The sequence below is a fragment of the Sinohyriopsis cumingii genome, chromosome 13, assembly GCF_028554795.1.
Source record: "Sinohyriopsis cumingii isolate HCF-2022 chromosome 13, ASM2855479v2, whole genome shotgun sequence".
Lineage (NCBI taxonomy): Eukaryota > Metazoa > Mollusca > Bivalvia > Unionida > Unionidae > Sinohyriopsis > Sinohyriopsis cumingii.
Window position 1 is genome coordinate 44668334 of NC_142973.1, and position 15076 is coordinate 44683409.

At 35.3% G+C, this 15076-nt stretch overlaps 1 long non-coding RNA gene across 1 annotated transcript; it reads left to right on the forward strand.

The window, feature by feature from the left end:
• The first annotated feature begins 2887 nt into the window (after positions 1 to 2887).
• Positions 2888 to 4089, forward strand: LOC149785328 (uncharacterized). The gene is made up of 2 exons (XR_016413499.1): positions 2888 to 3053; positions 3370 to 4089. It is a non-coding gene; the product is annotated as an uncharacterized LOC149785328 (long non-coding RNA).
• Positions 4090 to 15076: the final 10987 nt, after the last annotated feature.

Below are 15076 nucleotides of genomic sequence, written 5' to 3' on the forward strand. Positions count from 1 at the left end.
TTAAATACTGTTACTTGATTTAAAACAGATTAGCACAAAACTACCATGCTTTATTTCTCCTCTAGAAACATCATACCAAATATTACCATCCATCCTCGATCGGTGTAGACAAAGTTCAAGAGATCCTCTGGAAACTGTTAAAATATAACGTTTGACCCTTCCGACTTCTGTATTCGACTTATAAACATTTTCCGTCAATTATTTATCTAAAATTAAGCAGCTTGCCACATATAGTTAGTCATCTCTCAAACTGCGTAGACAGTGCGGGTGAGGGTGTCTTGGTGTGTTGCGAAGAGATATTACCTACGATCATACACGGACGAACTTGACTGATCAAAATTGATCCACAAAGTTTCTGATGTAATAATGCAAGCATCTTTAACAGAGAAGAAATGTTTCAATATGACATTAACTTTTCGTGTTCTTGTTGTAGAAGAGTTACTGTCTCAGTTTGACTTCTCAGTTTGAAGGTATCCGCATACATAATCTAGTATCCATAGCAACATAATTTTGCATATCTCCATATATATATATATATATATATATATATATATATATATATATATATATATATATATATATATATATATATATATATATATATATATATATATATATATATATATATATATATATATATATATATATATATATATATATATATATATATATATTGTTGAGCTCCTGTTATTCCTAAAAGTTGTTTTATATATAGGAACACAAGATAGCTGCAAAACAAGACAGCCTCCAATAGTTATTAACTAAATCCAGTAAGAAAATGTACATAGGCAATGAACAGAAAAAAAAAATGGGCAGGAACTGATTTGAAAAGTGCTGTAAAGTGAATCACGAAGGGCAAAGTGTGTATATCTATAAAAAATAATAATGGATTTATACAGACAAAGAGTCGAGCTTGTTTGTCTTCTTTTACAGTTACTAATATTGTATAGTTAAAAGAAGGACTTTGTTTTTGAGAATATCAGAATTGTTATAGTGACGAATGTTGCTGTAAATACTACTACTACTACTACTAATAATAATAATAATAATAATGAGAATAATAATAATTACACGAACAACAACAACAATGATAATTTTAATAATAATAATAATAATAATAATAATAATAATAATAATAATAAACCAATAAATAAATAAATAATGTGATTGCAAACGAAATTATCTTGTATTTGAAACAAAGCTAAACTACTGGATTGTAAATCACTGACAAAATATCCGGATTATCTCTACTTTTTATAACGTTACAATCGATTACTACAACTTCTGACACCTTTAAAAAAAATGGAATATCGCTTACTCCAAACACGTGGCACAACACATGTCAAAGTGATTTCGACAGTCCGCCATAACTGAAGACAGAAACACCGTCTAGGATAACTGTTAGGGAAGCGTGGTCAACGAAGAAAGCAACATCAGGATGATACTGTTACATAAGATCGTTTTTCATCGAGTCACGCTGCATCTGCTTGACCCATTGTCGTCCTGAAGTTTGTTCCCATAAAAGAATCATTTGACGGTCAGGAAATCTGATTTAAAATGTATTCTGTTTTTTTTTTTTATAGCTGTTTTCCCCCAGTTCAGTTAGGTACCTACATAGTGGAGTTTTAGTCATTTTTAATGCAGAAATTTGACGAGACTAATGGGTTAAAGAGTGTTATTTGTCCTAAGTCAGGGAAAAGTTAGTATTTACTGGTAATTATGTAAAGTTAGATTGATCGTATTTTGAGAACACCGAAATTAATAAAATCCCAAATTACGTTGAGTGGGCGTGGCTATACTTTTCTAGGTATACAAATAAAAAATAGACACACAAAGGTTTACATTGTGCCAACATGCAGTTTTCATTTATCCTGGGCTTGGATTCTTTAAAATACACGATTGCGGTTAGAAGACAGTATCACTAGTTCCCAGCGCCAGCTTGTAGCTCAAGAAAACATACAAATTCCCCCCAGTCTCAAGTGATAACAGTGGCTACGCTATACGGGTTCATCATTGCCCAGTGGAGTAATTGGTTTCAATCTACCTCGCCCTCTATTGAATCGAATGAGTTATTAGTAGCAAAAGCCAAGAGTAAGTTAAAAGTACTGGAGGTTGAATTTGTATATGTAATATGGTTGATTTCATCATAGAAATTAAACAAGATTAAAACATAGGAAAGTTTATATGTTTGTCTGCGTATGGCAGTGTTTGCTCTTTAGAAAGGGAGGTTGAGAAAGATGACAGTAAGTAACACTTCAAATTAAACAAGTTGGCTGTGCTCAATGCTGTCAGAAAGCATTAAATTTGAAACGGACAATTTAAATGATGCCAAGATGAATAAAAAACAAGTTAAGAAAACTTTTATATCAATCCGGTAATTTACTTGTTTTTGAAGATGGTAAATATGGATGTTGTGACATTCTGAAACACAAAATACAAATTGACTCAAATAAAACATTTCAGCAGAGGCTTACAAAATGTCCCCAGAGCAAACGGAGGCACTAGATGGTATGGTGTCAAATATGCTACAATAGAGTACTATACAAGAATCTAGCAACCCATGGGGGTGGGGACACCATGTTTGCTAGATACCACGGAAAACAGTAACATATATCGGAATCTCAACAATATACAACCTATCGCTGTCATTTAGGACTCTGAGTTTCGACGTTTTCCTAACAGTCCATCAACTTTCCAGCGTCTGATGGAAGCCATTCTACGAGGGTTAATATGGAAATTTTGTCTAGTGTTCATGGATTACGCTGTGTTCAGTGTCACGGAATGGTGTAAATGTTGTTAATTAAATACATGTACTCGGGTTTCGTTTCTTTTCTCTGTACAACGATGCCCGAGGGTGATTTTAATATGGTCTATGTATTTCGAAATCGTGAGTACGATTCGTCCTGTGCCACACGTGCAAGGTGCCTTTGATAAAGAATAACGAAAATTCTAAAGGTATAAATACGTTACTACATGTAAAGGACCTTTACAATACTAATGGTTTTGTCAGCAAGCGGCCAGCTAAAAGGATTCGCACAACTCCAGCTGTAGGGGTAGGTAATTTTTGGGTTTTAAGTGATAACTAGTGTATTACCATATTTGCCTTTGCATGTTTGTTATAGTTTTCTTTACATACCATAATGCGTGCATTTTTTATTCTTGTTGCGACGTACTGCAGGACTTATATTGGTAATGTAAAGCTACATTTTTTAAAAGAATTGTTTACTATTGTCTTATCAAGCAGGGTTAGGTTTACTATTGAACCTCTGTTTTGTAATTGCCATAATAATATAATCTTTTTTACCATGTATAACATCCTTACGTTATGTCTGTATCAAGTGTAGTACACTGTATCGGGTATATTTTCAGCTGAGTGTGAGTGAGGTTTTGATGGTAGGAATATCCGGGGTGTCCGGTGTTGTCCGAGGGTAGAAACGTCCGTGTGTCCGGAGCGTTTAAGGTGCCGGAGCGTCTAATGTCTAGCGTCCGGAGTGTCCAGAGGGACTAAGGTGACCCAGCTGTAGAGCCGTCAAAAGACCAGGGGGTCCGGAGGGTCTAATATTTCAAGTGTCCGGAGGGTCTAATGTTTCAAGTGATCATAGTATTCCGAGGGTCCGGAGTCTATATTGGTTGTGAAATTGATTCAGAAGAGCTGTGGAGCGGATAAGGTGCACGGGTGACGGAGTGCATCTCCACACATGTATTTTTAGCTGTATGCTAATTTTGGGTTAGTAAGACCCAGTGTATTATTCAGGACTGGAAGGATAGATTGTATATCCGTTCTTGTTTAGTGACATAATTTCGCTACCTGAGCGAATACATTTTTTTTTTACTATGTGTAAACGCTTACATTGTTTACTATTTGAGTGAACTATATTCATCTTTCCATTATTGAATCATTTGTGAAATCATTTATCCTGTATTTTAGGGTTACTGAACTAAATTTATTTGTATATTTTTTCCATCTTTGAAACTGTGCGTTTTTTTTGTTAAATAGATCCAATATTTGGATTATAAATACGCACACATCTTCATAATCCACTACTCATATAAATCGCCACATTAAACCATATATCTGTGTCGTCAAAACGTGTTCTGTTGTTAATCCGAAATATCCCACCCGGTTATCTTGTTACATTCAGAACAGAATTTATTGAGCACGTATCACACCTTAAAAACGTATTCGATAGGCAAGAAAGGCAGGACGAAAAATATATCCCCAGAAGTGTCTTTCTGCAAAGAAGAAAAAAAATAATTATTTAGGACACGTGGTAAATGCTGGTGGTATCGAACCCAAACCCAAAATGTGAACGCAGTGAGGAATTATTCGACATCAATGAACCGTAAGGATTTAAGGGCATTTCTTGGTCCTTTAGGATATTACGTAAAGTTCAATACGAACTGTTCTATAGTCGCTGCACCAAAGTAGACACTAACCAGGTAAAATTTAGATTTTTAAAGGACTTACGACTATGGGCAAGCTTTCATTTAATTACAGCAGAAACTCGGTTATACTTCAATACCTGGATACCCTCGGTCAGTACAAGTTTTCAAGTTGTACACGGACGCAAGTTCCTTAGCAACGAATTTTGACTAGGACTTATAGGGCACGTACTTTTGAATGGGATATTTTTTCATACAAATGCAGTAACCATTTATTATACATTCATTTTGTTTTCCTACCTTAGGCTTCATGATAAAAAATATACATTAAAAGAAACACAGTAATTGAATTTATGCTGTATTCCAAAATAAATAAACAACTGTAGATTCATCAATACACAGTAACAATATTAATGCGTACATAGCACCGCCCAGCCACCTTTGAACATCGTCGCGCGCTCGACATCAGTTTTACAAATTTCTCGCTTTGGTTAACTTAAATTTTAAATTTAGAATCATACTGTGAATATATGCGCATTGAAAAACCATTTCCAGATGGTCTGGAATGAATAGATTTTGTTTTTATGTCGATCCAACTTAATTCTGCTTTCCTGCTTGTGATGTACTGGATTCATTAGCCGAGTTAATTCGATACGATGTACATGAGATGTGATCAGCGGAAGAACGTCCTTGAATCAATATCACCACTGTCATTGATTGATTGGAATCATAATGCGTGAAAATATTAATCATTTAACTGAAATTCTCAAAAGAGGCGATGGAAGATTACATATATTTCGTTTTGAGTGCAGTAAGGAGAATGTGATTTCTGTTGGAAATGTAGTCGAAAGTACAGTACGATTTGCCTTGTGTATCAGGTTATGGAACCGATGACATGTAATTCGGTTTTTAAGAATTAAGAAAGTACATTAGGAAATTCAAGATGCAAAATTGTAAGTATATTTATTGCCATTCTTGTTAGCAGCTAAAGAAGACGAATGTTTATGCCCTGTCACTTGTATGCTCACTGTTAGAAGGAACCCATGTACATAACGAATATGGCTTTTATCACTAGCCTACATTCAAAATATAATATCAAAAACTTAAACAGGAAATTTGCAAAGCAGCCGACAGTCCCTTTAGCTAACAGGAAAAAGGCTTCTTCTTCGTCTTGTCTGATTGGCTCTGAGGCTGTTAGTTTTTTTTTACTAAAAACTTCAGTTGCATTTTCCCCCTCGAATTTAGTGTTTTGACTTTCCTTTAAAATGGTACGTATCTGATAGACATGCGATAGCCCTTAGCCTCAATATGCTTTTCTATGCTATTGTAGTATACTACAGAGAGCACTGGCCATAGTCTGAATCATTCTATTTGCGAAAAGTTACGAACATTTTTCTTAAATAACTGTTTCAATGATCAAAATGATCAGAATGGTATTTTCAATTACTGCGTCTCTCACGTTTGTTGTTGACAATGCGAATATCACGTCCAATCGTTTGTTTGTTTGAAAGTGTAATTTTTGACTCAGCTCGTCGACACCATTAACTTTCTCATTTCGGCTTTCAAATGGACGAAACAGCTTGTTAACTTTATCCACAAACAAACCTAATAAACCAAAAATAAAGCGTTTGCTACTTTTGAGTACATTGTTTGTTGACAAAGTAGTTCATAATAAACGATGGCACATAATGAATAACTTCTTACGCATCACAGAAAAAGAGTGTCAAGCATTAAGTAGACTTTTACGTGCGTTTTACGACATGTACGGCGTATTTTGACCATACTGAGCGCCAGTGGTTATTTGACATGATAGAACCTAGTGTACATAAATGGATTAATGTGGATATTTTTGGCAATTGCCCAGATGTAAATATTCTATAAATGCTATGAGTTAGTGTTCTTTTGTTGCCTCATTAAATAAATACTAGTATTCAGTTGTTACCGGGGGCACAGAGGGTGTCGAGTGGTCTAAAGCGCTCATCTTTACCAATCACCGCCATCGCACTGACATCTCACCTCTGTCCGCGTGGGTTCGAGTCTCGGGTATTGGTATGTGAGAAATTTGCAAGCTGCTGGGTCGGTGGTTCTTACCCACGGTCTCAAGGGTTCGTCCTACACCAGTTATACAGCCAGCTATGTATAGCCTATCAAAAGCTGCATTAAACCCACATGAACATATCAAATATTGATCAGGCAACCTGTGATATAGTGGGCACAAGTTTTAAATGGGAACGTTGCTTTCTGGTCACAGCACAATGAGCAGAGAGACAGATTTATGTTGGATATATTAAACATCATGTAGAAACATATATTTATATTTATATAGTGTGTTCGCTGTATCAGTTACATACCACGAGATGTGTACATTTTCCAAAAACAGGAAACGAGGCTTGCCGAGTATCCTTTCAGCGAAAAATTTATAAAACGAGTGTTACAACAAACATACAGCATACATGCCATATATATATATGATATATACATAAATGATATATGGAACATGAAAATTATATTTAAATTATATTTATTGTTCTTCTTTTACCCCTGCTTCTAATTCATTTTATTATAATCATCATCTCATCATAATCATTATCATTATTATTATTACATCTTTTCAGCTCTGTCTCTTTTAATGTAAATACATGCATTGTATTTGAAATTATATCCATGATATAAAGATTAGAAGCGAAAAACAAAAGCAAAATGCAGTAATGATAAACATGCTAGATGGGTACTATATTACAACGCTATCGTGTTTCCAGCTCACATTTCATCGCGCACCTTGCCAACCTGTGCATAGAATCCAAATCTCTTTTTATACGTGCAGTTGATTCTTATGTAATTTTCTCCCTTTTCTTTAATTTGACCGTCGTTATTTATCACGGACTCGCTTCTCTGTGTAATGATGTAAATATTGTTGTTAAACGTGTGTGTGTTTTTATGCTTTTGTCTTTGAGTATGCCTTTAAAAAAAAAAAAAGAAGACCTGTTTAGGTCGAAGCTTATGAATACTTTTTATTTCCCCAAATGCCGTTTTCAGCTTGTATGTCATCAAGTTACACCAGGGAAAGATCGTGGGAAAATACATTTTCGCACTCTTGTTTGTGACACACACCTATAATAATAATAAAATAAATCTTATCTGGCAGGTATTATAAGATATCAATATGCATAATACTGACAGCGTTCATTTAACTGTTTCGATATTAATTTCCAAGTATTAAGCACATTTATCACTATGATATTTTGAAAGTCACTAAACCATGGTGAATTATTTACTTATATGATATGAATTAAGGTAGTAAATTGTATTTCATCTTTACGTCGTTTCGATTGACTGATGTCTAATTAAGAAGCCGGCAAATGCCTGAGCTTGCTATATAAATGAAAGTGTACCATTTCCCACAGATTAAAAATACTTTACTCCGATTAGAATCGGATCTGCCAACTCTGTTTCTTTTGGTGCCGCAGCAATAATTGACGATGTCCCTTTGTGGGCCAAGTTCTTGTTGATTTAGGAACAACTTAGCAACATTCAGCCTATTTATTTCTATGCACACACATCGGCTTACTTGATGTTCGTGGGTAAGGAACAAAACTATCCTAGCTTCTCAGATATCTAGTTGGAAAACAGCGGCACCCATATGAATTATACGTCTTCAACAAAAGCTTATTTTTTCTTCAGCGTGCAACAGACTCTGTCTCCTAAACCAAACAGCTAAAAATATTTGCTCTATTCAATGCATTTCAGCCTAGTGTTTGCACCACTCTCAAGAGCGTGTTTTCGATCATGGCGGACGCCATCTTTAAAGCAAAAATAAATCTATTGTACATTTAAAAATAGTGTTGTTTGAATTTATTCCAAAAATTCTGTATTTAATTGGTGTGTAACATTTCAACTGAAAGGTCACTAGAACATCATTCAAAATAGAAAGCTGATAGATCTGCTTGTACAGATACATACGGTGTGTCCGATCCATTGACTCGTTAATATACCTTACGGTATGTCCGATCCATTGACTGCCAAGAGGGACATCTGAGGGATTCCGAGAAAATTATTAAGTAATTTCTCTCGTTAAACAAATTGTCCAAAGGACAAGGGGTCTGGAACTTTGAGAGGAAAATATCCAGAGAAGGAGAGGGTGATTCTCTGATGATAAGCGAGCAAGAGCTCGGTAAAGCACATAGTTAGTCTCAATTACATGCAACATATATTCACTGATGTAAGTTTGTAATTTGTTGTTAAATTGGTTCATTTTAAATTCATATTTAGATTTTTCATTGAGTTCAGAAACAGTCTTGCTTGCTGTATTATATATGGATTTATGAATGTCATACAATATTTCGTTATATAAACGAGATCGGATTCATTTGTTTTGCATGTAATAAAAATCATGTAGTGTAAGATTTCATGCATTTCTTTTGATATAGAATTGTGTGAATATGTAAGTTATCTGTCTTAAATGAGTTGTATCATTTAAGCTAATGATTGAGTTTTTCTATGTCTGAAAATGTATGTCAGTGAATAGTCTTTTTTATAGCAAAGTAACGTAGTTAGGACAAGGAGTAAAGTCCATTAATTCATGTGTAATTAAGTTGTGAATTCTCTTCAACCGAGAGTCGAGTTATGTGTGTCTATTGGTCTAGTTCAGCTGAAAGGAAATCTACATACGGTTGCACGTGGGAAAAAGCACTGTCTGCAAACAAAACGTTGATCACCCGGAGAGAGAGAGAGAGAGAGAGAGAGAGAGAAGGAAACGCTGACCTAGCACCAGCAGTGATTTGGGAAAGACCGGAAGCACCAGGTTATGCTGTCATGCCGGCAATCTGAGTTCGATCTGTCACTCGATCATATGATGAAATTTATTCTATCATTATAACAGAAAGGCTAATTGAATTTATGCATAATTTTACAACTGTTTCAGAGAGAAAGTGAATCATTCACATATCATGATCGATTTCTTATTGTTAATATAATTAATTAAATTACTACATTTTACACACGGGGTGGGGGGCTCGAGTTATTCTCTTCTATATATCTGCTTAGATATTTTCTTTTAATCCTTTCCAGCAATTTCTTATTTTATTTTTATTGTTTACTCTATCCGGACAATAACGCCGTGGTTGATCACCTCCTAGATAACGATAACCCACTAACCTTAAGGAGTGGGGAAGATAACTCATATTCGCCAACTTCTGACAGGTAGCAATAAGTAAATACTGAGTTTCCAGTAAAGGTATGATATCAGTAAGTCAACGAGTTCCCAATCAAAGTACGGTATCAATAAGTAAACATTTTATATGGACTAAATAAATTTAATTGACTGCTCAATATTTAAAAAAAAATGATAAGTAAAGCTCATGCTAGCCTCCACAGAAAATCATTGAAATTTTTCAGAACTTTCTGAATCAAAGTTATCAGGACTCAATGAATCAAAGTTATCAGGACTGCCTCAATGAAAGGTATCATCACTTACTGAATTAAAGTTATCAGGACTTGATGAATCAAAGTTATCAGGACTTACTAAATAAAAGTAATCAGGACGCCCTGAATCAAGTTTATCAGATCTTCCTGAATCAAAGTTATCAGGACTTGCTGAATCAAAGTTATAAGGACGTCCTGAATCAAGTTTATCAGATCTTCCTGAATCAAAGTTATAAGGACTTCCTGAATCAAAGTTATCAGGACTTACTGAATCAAATTTATCAGGACTTACTGAATCAAAGTTATAAGGACTTCCTGAATCAAGTTTATCAGATCTTCCTGAATCAAAGTAATCAGGACGTTCTTAATCAAAGTTATCAGGACTTCCTGAATCAAAGTTATCAGGACTTCCTGAATCAAATTTATCAGGACTTACTGAATCAAAGTTATAAGGACTTCATGAATCAAATTTATCAGAACTTACTGAATCAAAGTTATAAGGACTTGCTGAATCAAGTTTTATCAGATCTTCCTGAATCAAAGTAATCAGGACGTTCTTAATCAAAGTTATCAGGACTTACTGAATCAAAGTTATCAGGTCTTCCTGAATCAAATTTGTCAGGACTTACTGAATCAAAGTTATAAGGACTTGCTGAATCAAGTTTATCAGATCTTCCTGAATCAAAGTAATCAGGTCGTTCTTAATCAAAGTTATCAGGACTTACTGAACAAAGTTATCAGGACTTCCTGAATCAAATTTATCAGGCTTTACTGAATCAAAGTTATAAGGACTTGCTGAATACAGTAATCATGACTTACTGAATCAAAGTAATAAAGACTTGCTGAATCAAGGTTTTCAAGATTTGCTAAATCAAAGTTATCAGGACTAACTGAATCAAAATTATCAGGACTTACTAAATCAAAATTAGCAAATCACTATGAGTATACATTTTTCTTGGCCAGAGATGGAGATAAAAAGTTTATGGATATTTATCAAGTTACGGAACAAGTAAACTTCACAAGAAGGGATGACTTTCAGTCGATCGAAATTGTTTTTATCTGGCTCAACATACTTCCCCAAAATGCTTTCTTTTGGTTATCTATATATGTCACCCCCTCCATCAACCAGACTAATTTGGAATAATAATTTAAAAAATTTATTGCTCTATGGAAATAAACCTATATATTAGATAACTGATAAGCTGAAACTGACAGATCTTTAAAAAAAACGTTAATCAAGAACATTTTATTGATGCCATTCGAAAAGGTACCACGCATCTTCTAACTATTGGTAATTGTAGATGAATACCCAAACAAGTGGATTAATTTCTTTGATGGATGTTGCCTGTAGGCATGTATCACTAAAATTCACAACGTGGACTAACGTGGATGTGGTCTGTAGTCAGGCACCGCTGAAATTCATAACGTGGACTAATGTGGATGTTGTCTGTAGGCACCATTGAAATTCACAACGTGGACTAGCGTGGATGTTGCCTGTAGGCATGCACCACTGAAATTCACAACATGGACTAACGTGGATATTGCCTGTAACCGGTACCACTGAAATTCACAACGTTGACTAATGTGGATGTTGCCTGTAACCGGTACCATTGAAACTCACAACGTGGACTAATGTGGATGTTGCCTGTAACCGGTACCATTGAAATTCACAACATGGAATAACGTGGATGTTGCCTGTAACCGGTACCACTGAAATTTATAACGTGGACTAATGTGGATGTTGCCTGTAGTCGGCACCACTGAAATTCGCAACGTGGAATAACGTGGAAGTTGTATGTAGGCAGGCACCATTGAAATTCACAACGTGGACTAGCGTGGATGTTGCCTGTAGTCGGCACCACTGAAATTCGCAACGTGGAATAACGTGGAAGTTGTATGCAGGCAGACACCACTGAAATTCACAACGTGGACTAATCGTTATATATGTTGTCTGTAGGCCTTAACATTCGCACGGTAAAAGAGTGATGCATATGATCACTGGATTACACTAGAGATCACCTGAAGACATTTGAAAACCATATATAATACAATGCTTGACGGGCTGGATTACACCAGAGATCAACTGAAGACACTTTTCAACCATACAGACTACAGTTCTGGGGGGACTTGATTACACTAGATATCACCTAAAGACAGTTGGAAATCATTAATAATACATAGCTTAGATGACTGATTACATGCGAGATCACCCAAAGACAACCCGAAATCGTACAGAATACAAGTCTTGGAGGAATAAGGTTACGCAAAAGATTAAAAATGCAAAGAAAACATTATCAGACCATGCTTGAAAAAAATACAAAGTTTACATTTCATTTGTAACAAGTTTAAGAAACGTAAAACAGGTAAAGACCTAGTAAGTGAACCTAGTAAGTTTATACTCTAATAGCTGATGATAACCATGCAGATAATGAGAATGATGATATGCAAATATCTCTCTTGAGTTCATCGTTATTGTATTATCTAAAATCAAAGAACCAATGGCTAAAAATAACTTAGAGGAGGTTGAGAATACTCACATATCAATTCCCATTACACAAGAGTTTTCTATTCAAGGTTCCCAATCAAACAGACTGCATGAAAACTATAGGACTTGATGAAAAAGTTCCATGACGTTCAAGATCTGTTGCTCGAAACATTTTGGAAAGAATAAGATTTTTATTTGATGTCGGTTTAAGGTCATATCATTTGACAAATCTGGCCCAGAAAAAGATATCAAATCAATGATTGGAGTTCAGGTTCCATACACCTGACATTGTCATTTGCTATGGTTTTTACTTTTTATTTGCTAACTCATTGTCGGCATCTTATTTGATAGTTGATGATGCAGCATAATCTAACGCCCTAAATTCAAAATGAACTAGAAATTTCTTATGAATCATCAAACATCCTCTAATAATTACTGGCCTATGACTGTGCCTCTTAAATACGCCACTCCAGGTAAGATAGATTTGAATAATATAAATGACACCTTTCTGAAATTATCAATTGTCAATTGTTCAGTTATCAAACTTCCACTGTTAAATCATTCATGGGCTACGATCGGGGCTGCTAAATACTGTATGATACGAATGACAACTATTACACATTCATTGAATATATAAGACTCTTTTGGCCTTTATAAAGACGATTAATTCTTTATGCTATAGCCGGCTATTACTAATGTATTAAAAAGCAGCAAATTTATTCTGAAACACGCAAATTCTCCTTTTTCTGGCGATTCTGACATGATTATGACACGCAGGTCAGTGGTAAAAAAAATAAACGCAACTTTTTTTTATGAAATTGAAATCACTGGTATTCGGCCGTAAATAATAGAAATATACGCATCAATTAAAGAATGTTGTAAAACGTAAAATAAAATTTATTGCTACTATCATTGACTATTTAAACATATTGTGTACAGTTCTTTACCAATGTCAAAAGCTCGTGCATGCGTATCCGGACTGTTTACAGAAAGCCGCTCCGCGTTTTCGCAGAGGTCGCATGTTTGTAGTAATTAAATGGCCATATCTCTTTATACGTTGTACGCATGTACCTCACGTCCTCGCAGTGCATGTGACATGTTTAATAAATTAGGACTCCAGTCGGTAATTTATATCATTCAGGTCTCCCTTCAATGTCAGTAATAGGCCTATCCATTTTTTTCAGTGGCTGATCCAGAACTATCGTTCTGGGGTTGGTGTTGGTTGGTTTAACAAGTAGGTGAGGAGTTTGTAAGACGTAACCGACACGGGCGGGGACCCTCGAAGTGATTGCATTTATTTTAAGCGTTTCCAGGGCATACTTTGACCATCTAACTGTAAATAAAATTTACACAAGAAACGTTTCGTTTGGCTCAAAGTAAATTGAATTTTGTATAGCAAGCGCGATTTGATGTTAGCAAGTTCCTGTCCAAACTTTGTAGATGGCTTGCAGTTCGGGCAAGAAGGAAACCTTCACATATCGAGGTCTATGGCCACGGAATAAGATAATAATCGTTTCTGTATAGTAAGTTTAGTTCAAAACCGCATACCTTTACCTTTGGTCAAGGTCATAGTTAGAACCGTTTTCAGTAATGTGTATGCAGTCAACCATCCCTTACTAATGCCTACACAGAGGACTACCAAACACGGGTCGGATGTAAAATCTATAATTTACTGTACTTTTGTTTCACATTTTAGCTCGTCGGGCGTGTAATGTATCATTCACAGTACCCTTCTTTCACATTTCATTCAATGTACTCTTGATTCACATTTAACGGGGTGGGCGTATACTGTACCGGTCGCTGTACTCTTGATTCACATTTAACGGGGTGGGCATATAATGTACCGGTCGCTGTACTCTTGATTCACATTTAACTGGGTGGGCATATACTGTGCCGGTCGCTGTACTCTTGATTCACATTTTAACAGGTCGGGCGTATAATGTATCATTTACTGTACTCTTGTTTCACATGTTATCGTGTCGGGCTCATCATGGATCATTCACTGGTATCTTGTTTCTCATATCGTTCACTGCATTCTTGATTCACATTTAATGGGTGGGTGTATAATGTGCCAGTCACTGTACTCTTGATTCACATTTTGTCGGGGTGGGCGTATAATGTAAACTATTGACCGTACTCTTAATTCACATTTAACGGGTCGGGCGTATAATGTACCATTCACTGTACCCTTCTTTCACATAATTTTATTAGATGTAGTTCTTTTTTCAAGCTGATTCGACTGATCTCTTCATGAATCTTCAAATAAAATTGAGTGACTTTCTTTTGCGATTAAAGAGAAATGTACCTGTTTATAGGCAAATATTAATAATGACTGTGCTGAAAAGCTGCAAATGAATCGAAGTGGGAAAGTACTATTCCTTACCTAGAACGTATATTTTAATAGCGATCAATAAATCTTGGGAGGTGGGTTTTACCTGAATAAATATATCGAATTATTTTTGTAAGGCATTTGTTTTTCATAGATTTATGTTTTGAAACCAGGCACATGTATCACGAGGTGAGGTTACTTTGTATGATCGGTACACTTTTCAATCATTGGACCGTAGTTAATAATGTATTTATTCATTATGAAATATTGCAAATTCATTATTTATGATCAGGTTGCTTTAAATGGTAACTGGTGCCAACGCTACTCTTTGCACCTAATACTCTGTACGAAGATTTCCCAGATATCTGTATCACATTTGCTGTTGTTTCTAACATGCATACAACAGTTTACGGTATACGAGTGATGCCTATATATACATATCCGAATGATACCTATAT